The sequence below is a fragment of the Anastrepha ludens genome, chromosome 4, assembly GCF_028408465.1.
Source record: "Anastrepha ludens isolate Willacy chromosome 4, idAnaLude1.1, whole genome shotgun sequence".
NCBI lineage: Eukaryota > Metazoa > Arthropoda > Insecta > Diptera > Tephritidae > Anastrepha > Anastrepha ludens.
Window position 1 is genome coordinate 90,648,624 of NC_071500.1, and position 9,401 is coordinate 90,658,024.

The 9,401-nt window shown below is 35.1% G+C and overlaps 1 long non-coding RNA gene across 1 annotated transcript; it reads right to left on the bottom strand.

Annotated features, from left to right (window-relative positions):
• Positions 1-354: 354 nt before the first annotated feature.
• LOC128862049 (uncharacterized) lies at positions 355-1,602 on the bottom strand. The gene is made up of 2 exons (XR_008454415.1): positions 681-1,602; positions 355-607 (listed from the first exon to the last, which is right to left on the bottom strand). It is a non-coding gene; the product is annotated as an uncharacterized LOC128862049 (long non-coding RNA).
• Between the last annotated feature and the right edge of the window lie 7,799 nt (positions 1,603-9,401).

Here is a 9,401-nt window from a genome sequence, read left to right on the forward strand (position 1 = left end):
TGAAGACTCTGCGACACTTGTTTGTCGCAGTCTTCTCTCTTGTAGCGTAGCGCAAATGTGGTAAGTTGCCTTTTTTTGGTTTTACTATCGAAATTTTAATATTACCGCTTAAAATCGATCGATTACGTAGTTGTTTGAAGAAAAGTTGCAAATTATTCTCACCTTCGCGTAGCTAATTACACATTTCATATGTGTATTTAGAAAACTTCGAAATGTGCGTAGTGCCCGAATAGTGCATCTGTTGATGCCCGCTCTTGCCCCATGATGTTCTTGGAGCCGGAAATGCAGCTATGCTTCGGCAGTACGCACACTTGAGAAGTTTTTTTTTTCTCGTGTGTAATGGTTAGTTTTCGGTATAATTTCAATTTTGTCGTTGTTATTTTCAATTGGTGCTTATTATTGTTACTTTTTGTTGTTATTATCAGCTACTACTCACTAATGTTCGTTTTGATTGCTTGAAGACCGCGTGACTTGTTTTTCTTATCGTTGGTTTATTTACTTCATCTCAGAGTTCGTACGAGCGTAGCGCCTTCGCAGTGCGTGCAACAAATCAGTTGCTTTCTTCGCTTTTAATCTCAAAAGGTGTACATTTACGCCTTAACTCGATCTAAAATCAAACATTTTAAATAAAGTTTAGTGTCAATTATATTGGATAGTCAATTGGTGTTTGTAATAGTTACCTTTTACTGGCTTCTACTATTGATTGCTTGAAGATCGCTTTGTCTTCATATCCCCCGTTGTTATATTTACATGTTTCTGTTGTTGTTACATTATTCACCAGCCAACCAATAGCACACATTTTCTGCAGCACATTCAGCATTTACAGTTAGAGGTCACCACACCACTCACCGCTTTCGTTGCTTTTGTTTTTGTCCCATCATCACCATCACCATCACCATTATCATCATCATCATTGGCATTGTTGCTGCCGTTGTTGCTATTGCTGCTGTTGTTGCTGCTTCTCTTGTTGCTATTACTGCTGACGCTGCTACTTCTCAATCCTCTATGTACATATATGTTAAAATATCCCCCCTGTTTACGCTCGTAGTTAAAGGTCCAAAGAGAGAGTCCAATGACCGATAGTTTTGGAAAGAGTCCGCCAACTCATCCTTGCTCTTCCGATCTTGATTTTCTTCTCATTATAATCGTTCATAGATTGCTTGCACCTCCGTAACCTGGGTCAGGGGGCTAGTGCCTCTGTCTTTCTCTCCAGTTTAAGTAATTAAATACACCAATAACTCAGCAAACGCGAACATTTAGTTGCAAAATTTACATATTTACAAAAATAAATTTTAACTAAAAATTTGAATTTTAACTAAAAATTTTAACTAATAAATTTAAACTATTTAAAGCTTTTCAACACGTAAAACGCCAGCTTAAAGCAATTGCTATGTAGCGCTACGTGATGTTCTATGAACGGTGCACTTGAAGTGTATGCCTTCGGTCTGACAGCGATGGCCTTATATAGGCCAGAAAAACATGACCTTGCCACGATCTGTGAGGGAATTCCACCCTTAACAATGATTGCTAATCCCTTACGCCATGCTGCTCTTTCGCACCTCTACGCATGAACTGCATCTCATCGTTCACACTCTTTCTCTTTCGTTCACTCATTTACACCTACGCTCAGCTATCTACTCATTTCCCTATTTTAGCACAGTCATTCATTGTCCACTATTCTAGGATTAGGGGCTGAAGTATTTAGTCACTCTACATAACAGTTTTGTTGTTGTGTCTCATTTGCACATTTTCATGGTCGCAGGTTAACAGCAACAACCTGAAATCAGTGACTACACAGGCACAAGCAGCATTTGTGGAACAATAGTTTTTCACCCTCCACAGTTTTCTTCATATCTCCTTTATTATTTGTTTAGTTCATTTTCTTGGATTTTTGAGCTGTTGGAAATGGCTTTGGTATTGTTAGTGTATTTTGTCGTTATCTACACCAAGGGCGTATGTACATGCATACATACATATCTATGGATTGCTTGGCTAAGGCTTTAGTAACGGACTTCAACTGTACCTTTGCTGCAATTTCTCGAAATCTTGCGGTATGTATGTATGCGCATATGTGTCAGTGTATACTCGTATATACCTACTTCCCTAGATATGAAAATTTTGGGTTTTTTTCTGTGTTCATTCTTTGTTAAAATGTATGGGTTTAAATTTTCCGTAAATTTATTTTGAATATTTCACGAATATTTGAATTATAATAGAAATCTGCATTGAATTTTAAGTAGATAAAAAATCGAAAAATTTTAAATAAAATCTACATTCAAGGAATGGTGAAATCATTTTCGAAGGAAACATTTTTATCATTTCCTCCTCAGATACTCACATATGCTTGTGTATATATGTACATACAAATGTATTTATGTGTGTAGAATATCTGACGAATATTTGGAATTAATACACGATTTTATGATTTCTTTAACTTATCAAGTAATTTTGAAGGGACTAGGAATAGTCAGCAGCACCGCAGTTGAATATTTCTGATATTTTTTTTCTTTTTATGTAGTAATTTAATTCATATTAAAAAGCTAATAATATACTACACCTAATTCTGTTTTTACACGGTAGATTGGTTCCAGAAAATAGCGTGTAAAAAAACCCGGGTAAAAAAAGGCATTAATTGTATGCAAAAAAAAGGTGTTTGGCTCCTAATATCTAAAACCTTTTAAAATGACTGAAAAACAAGGATTTTTAAGAGCAAGTATGCATGTTTATTTAATTAAATCACATATACAATGTTTATTTTTACAAGCATAGTTATTAAAGATAAAAAAGATTTGCACTCGAATCTTAAAAATAATATGAATTAAATGCATGGCAAGTTCAGGAACTAAAAATAGTTATGTTAAACAGCTATGTTGTTAACGAAAAGAATAGGTTATTAAATTTTTAAGGTAAAAAATGAAAAAAAAATAAGTGATAATCATAAATACAGGAACATAAATTTAATTGCTGTCATCATCAGTTGCTCGCATTCGCTTGCTTCGAACGCGTATACAATCACTATCATCGGTGGAATAATTTTGAACTGGACTTTCTCTTGCTCGTGCAGCATCTACATTTTTCACAATGAACACTGTTGTGCAGCTCTTTCGACATTGGGATCATTTGTGATGGAATGCTGTCCTAATTTATTTGCAAGTTGAAGTCCTTCTTGAATTAAATTTGCAGTTAATTTTACAGGTTTTCACTATCACTGCTCTCTATAGAATCAGCATTCTGTGAGGCAAAATGTAATACATATTTTCTCTTCGCTAAGAACTTTATCAATCAACAGTTCATCAATGTCATCGAATACCAAGACATCAAAACCCTCCACACCAACTGCGTGTGCCAAATCAATTATATTGGGATATTATTTGTATTTGGATCCACATGATTTTTGCTTTTACACATTATGGCCAAATTGCTCTCGAACATCCGTTTAAGGTTGATGGTCGTAAATCTGATAATGCTAAAGCAGCATGTTTAACGCAATCTTTAATAGAAAACTTTTTCCAAGCATCAATTACTGTAAGAGTTTTATCCTTATCCAAAGTGTCCAAAATGTACTGGTATGTTCTTTTGATGTACGTAAGTTTTAAATGTTGCGATAATTCCTTTGTCCAATGGTTGGATTAGGCTCATGGTGGTAAGAATAAAACTTGTACATTTTCGTGTTCCAACTGAGGATGCCCGGGTGCATTGTCTACCAACAGAAGAACTTTAAATTCTAAGCCTTTTCCATTCAGATATTTTCTAGCTTCTGGTACAAAATATTCAATGAACCATTCTGTGAAAACTGTAGTTGCCACCCATACTTTTTTATTGGCCATCCAATTAACCGGCAATGTACCAAAATCGACACCTTTCATTGCTCGAGGCCTAAGTGCACGATTGATAAGCAGGGGCTTTAACATCCGATCTCCAGAAGCGTTACTGCAAAATAAAAATTTGACTCGATCTTCTTCAAAATTTTTTTCCAAAAAAGACCAGTTTCGTCGGCATTAAAAACCTGGTCTGGGCTGTATGCACCATCGGCTATTCTTTTTTTTAAGTTTTAGTGGAAATTCTTTGGCGGCTTTCTGATTTCTATCAGCAATCTTGTCCATGATTTTTATGTTATGAAGCGCATGCCTTTGGAGAAATCCCGTTAACCATCCTGTGCTTGCAGAAAATAAGTAGATTTTCTCATGAGTTGATTGTATGGATATAGACGGTTGTTCGTCTTTTATCATTTTATAAAACCTAAGTTCTTGCTGTTTGATATTGTTTCCGTCCACGGGAATTTGTTTTTGTGCATTGTCCTCAAGCCATATTATGAGTGTTTTTTCCATTTTTTCTTTAGTGGCATCTCTAGTGTATGATGAAGACTTAACAGATGGTTTCGTTCCAGAAATCACCGATTGCCTAATTGAAATTTCATTTTTTTTATAATTCTTATTGTGGCTTCATTAAAACCGAATATTTTGCCAAGAAATGTTGAGCCTTCTCCATTTCGAAAGCGATCTAAAATTTAGCTTCACATTCAAGTCAAAAGTCTTAATAGAGTGTAACGATGCACTCAACAAACTGGCCACTCATAATCAGGTCTCACGGATTTGGGAACCAGGACATGAAGGACACGAAGGAAATAAAAAAGCAGATTTGTATGCTAAAAAAGGGGCAGAAGGACTTTGCCTGGCAGAAGGACTTTGCCCTGGAAAAATGGATCGAAACAAAAACACTGGAACACTGGAACGGCACAAGCGGCCTTAATCACTCCAAAAAGTTTTCGACCTTCAATGCCAGCAGAGCAAAATCTGCTCTAACCTTAGATAAAAAGGGCTTCAGATTACTCATGAAGCACTTCCAGGTTACTCTGCCTGTAATAAACGCTTTAACACAATAGGGCTATCTAGTACAAGATTATGCAGGTTCTGCTGCGATAAATAGGAGTCCATGGAACACTTAATCACCAACTGGGAGGCATTAGGCAACAGGAGACACAGAGTCCTGGACTCGTACCTACTAGAGGAGGAAGACCCACAATTGCTCCCTCCTAAGGAGCTGATTTTATTCCTCGGTATACTAAATAATTATAATTAAGTAATTAGGAGCACACAGTAGATCAATCTGGTCGCAGTACATAAAAGCCTTAGCCTAACCCGTACAACCATTACCATCGTACCTCTATCTTAGCCTAGTATTGTGCGAAGCGAATGAACATATAGGCGAATTTGCAATTTCGAACTGTAAGATGCGATTCGCTAGCGAATTCGCCACAAAATGGCGTATGAGTGTCGAAAATGAATTTTCTCTATTGCAATTGGCGAAAAAACTACATTCGTTTCGCCATTACTGTCAAAATTTGGCTACTGTTTATTTTTTTGACATTGAAAAGATAGAAAGGACGTAAGTAGATACACTTTAAATTTATGTGCCGTGTGACATCTATTTGTTTCCCAAGTTGAAGTTACCACTTCGTGGAAGGAGATTTCAGACGATAGAGGAGATCAAAGAGAATGCGACGAATGAGCTGAAGGCCATCCCTTCCTCGGCCTACCTGGGATGCATTGAGGACTGGGTTAAATGGTGACACATGTATGTTACCTCAGACGGGTCATATTTTGAAGGAGATAAAATAAATTTGCCTGAAATTTAACGCTGTTTTGTTTTATTTAAACATTTGCAGTACTTTCTGATCATAGGGTATATAATCTATCTAATAATTAATAAAAAAAAATAAAATAAAATAAAAAACTAAGAAAAATTAAATTTTCAAAAAGGAGCTTTGCAATAAAAATTAATAAAATGTATCTTGCTTTTCAAGATACAAAAATTTCTTGTTATCTTATCTTGGTTGTTGATAGCCACACAATCCTTGGAAAAATTGCTACAAATCTAAATGTGTTGGTCATTTGTTATTCAAGTCTGTCCAATTTTGTAAAACAGTGTCCGAATATGAAATGTATTTCCGTTTTAAAAGCAACAAAAATTTTTTTTATTTATTTATTAGAAATATGGCATAACACTGCACAACAGCATTTCTGATGATTGGGTTATGATACATGTTTATAGTCCAATTTTTAATGAAAATTTCAAATCTGTAACTGAAATTCCTGTATCAGCTCTATACAACTCTATATGACACATTTGACTTTTTGTAATAAAACACTATAGATTTAAAGATTATTTTATTTTATTGCCTTCTTAAGTTTAAAAAAACTTTTCTTTTATATGATTTCCTTGCTGAAGTTGAAGGCATAGAACTGTTGTTAATGCTCCAACAATAGTCGGTGTGTGTTCCAGTAACCTTGATAGCGTTCCTCCATCGTACGAAAGTCCTGGTGGAATCGCTTGCCCTGTTCTTCGCTGAGATCCCCAAGATTGGCTGGAAAATAGTCAAGATGGTTGCGAAGAAAGTGTAACTTAATGCTCATATTACATCCAACCCTTTGGAAGTGACCCATTAGTTGTTCGACGTGCTGAGAATAGTCAGAACTTTTCTTATTTCCTAAGAAATCTTGAACAAGCCAAACAAACTCATTCCATGCCATTTTCTCAATCACTGTCATAGTGTCTATGAAATTTGAGTCTTTTATTAACGACCTTATCTGTGGCCCGTCAAAAATACCCGCTTTTATCTTTTCTGCACTCAATTTTGGAAACTTTTTAGACAGAAAAAGAAAACAATTTCCATTTTTGTCAAGAGCTTTAACAAATTGTTTTATAAGCCCCAGTTTTATATGTAACGGAGGTAAAATTATACGATCCCTTGATACTAAAGGTGGGTTTATCACGTTCTGTTGTCCTGGTACGTACGCTTCCCGAGCAGGCCAATCTTTTTTAATCCAATGTTAATTTTTAGCTATATTACCCCATAAGCAAAGAAAACAGGGAAACTTTGTGTAACCACCTTTTTGGCCTAAAAGAAAGTTTACCATTTTTAAATCGACACATATGACCCAATTGTGTTCCGCATATTTAATTTTGTCTAAAACCAGAGCAACAGTTGTATATTCTTCTTTTACTTTAGTAGAATGTGCAATGGCAATGAGCCCAATTTGTTCCCATTGTGTAAGAGAACACATTTTAAACTCCGTTTTGATGAATCTATAAATAAACGCCACTCTCTAAAAAAGTAATTTTGTAATCCCATTGCAGTCATTAAACCAGGTACATTTTTACAAAATACAAAGTCATCTTCTTCAGCAAAATATTCAAGGAAAGTTTGTTCTCTTCTGCGATAGTAAGAAATTTTAGTCTCTTTTGTGACTAAAATGAAGTCGTTTAAATCATCTTGGTTAAATGGTTTTGGTGTTCCCAGGTCACAATCAAAGTCACTATCGCTATTGTCTGTTTTTGCCTCAAAATGTTAAGGTTCTTCCTGTGAAGCGCCATGTTGAGGTTCAGATGACATCGTAGGGCTCAAAACACGTCTATGTGCCGATCGTATGGAAGGATATTCTCATTTGCTTCGATTTTTTCGGTTAATGCCAGTTATTTTTACCATACAAAAATAACAGTTGTCGTGGTGGTTCACAGGTTCAATCCAGATCATAGCAGTTTCGTATCTTAATTTATTCCTTTTCTTATTCGTCCACAAACGAAGAAACTCAACGCCCGTTTTGCATACCTTTTGTGGAATCCAAGGCTTACTTTTCATTTCCATTGGGTGACCGAAGTAATTTTTGTACGCCTCATTTACGAACGATGTCACATTCAAACGGTTTTCTTGAAACATATACTCTCCGCAAATAAAACAAAAACTATTCCGGTCATTTATACAAACTCGTCTTGACGATGCCATAATAAATAATATTAAGAAAACGTAATATTTGTTTAAATATTCGTCAATTAACACTGAAATATAGTGATTTTTTTGTGATAGCTATAACTCGTAAACAAGAGCTGTTAGAAAAAAAAATGAGGGTATATTTAGAATCAGCGTTGTCAAATTAGTAAACATCAAGTATCAAAAGTTATTCATCAGACAAAAAGTGCGATTTTGTTTTTTTGTGTAATTATATTACAATCCGAAAGGCACTAGTTGCCTAAAATAATATAAATACATTTTTCACTTAATTATAAAAAATTATTAAAATGAAAAATAAAAATCTAAGTTATCATTATTTAAGATAGATAAGAAAATCTTAACACTCTTAAAATAAGTTTTCCACTAGTAAAGACAAATCTGGTTTTGGTAGAATATTTTATATGGTGCAAAGAGCAAAACGTAAACTAAATTCAAAAATAATTCTTAAATACAATCTTTAGAAAAAACAGCCTCAATAAAAAAAGAATCCTTAAAACTAAACATCCAAGTCTACCATCCACATATCGCGCACTAATTCAAAATATGCACACATACACACTAAATAAACTACTTTATCGACCCTGCGCGCTACCAGCGCCGTCTGTTGGGTAAATTCACCAACTTCACCGCTTCAGTGCATGACGATCGGAAGGAGCTGCGAATTCGTTAGCCAAGCAGTAAACGCGAAGAAAGTTAGCATTCATTAAGATTCTCTGTTGCCACCGTCGGGTTAGAGAACTTGGCTACGTAGTGAGTTTTTATTTCCGTTGTATTATATCTATCAAAGTCTCCAACTCAGCTGTGATCATAAGTAGCTGAGTTCCACTTCGAAGTCGACAGATGTCACAAAGTGTAGTATTCGGAGTTTTCGGAGTGAAATGTCTAGATTTTAATAATAAAGGATTTATGAAAAAAAGAAAGACTGTACACTAGGTTGGAAAATAGGCTTTTTTTACTGATGATTTTTTGCATCGGGTCTTTTTTAAGAGCTTGAGAACTTAAAATGATAATATGATACAAAATAGAAATGTTGTTAGAATGGATTATCTTTATTATAATTTGGTAGATAATTTCATGGCATTCATTTTTTTTTTTTACATGATATCCAGCATATGCCCAATTTTTGAATACTTTTTCCAATAAACCTGCCGTATGGCGTCAATTATGGCTGGAAATCGATAGTCAATCGCGCTGCATGTCGTCGAAGTTTAGCTGATTAATTTTTGGAAACAAAAACTCAGTCAACTTTGCTCGAGAGCGCTCGCCATTCACCGTAACAGCAGCTCCTTACCCATTTCGAAAGAAATAAGGATCGACAATGCCGCCAGTGCGCTATCAACTTCGCAAACAGACTTTTATTTTTTTTTTCAAAGTAACTTTCCAGAATTTGGAAGCGTTGTTATGGCTTTAAGCATTTCGTAATGACTAACCAAACCTTACTGAGCAGCTACTCAGCTGTCAAACCATACTTATCGATACCAATAGTTCTCATATTGCTAAAAAGAACACCCAATATATCAGAAAATTTAAACTTCAATTAATATGCAGTAAGAAAAAATTTAATTAAATGCTTCTATGGACATATGTAACTTTTTCTGTATATTCTAGAGGC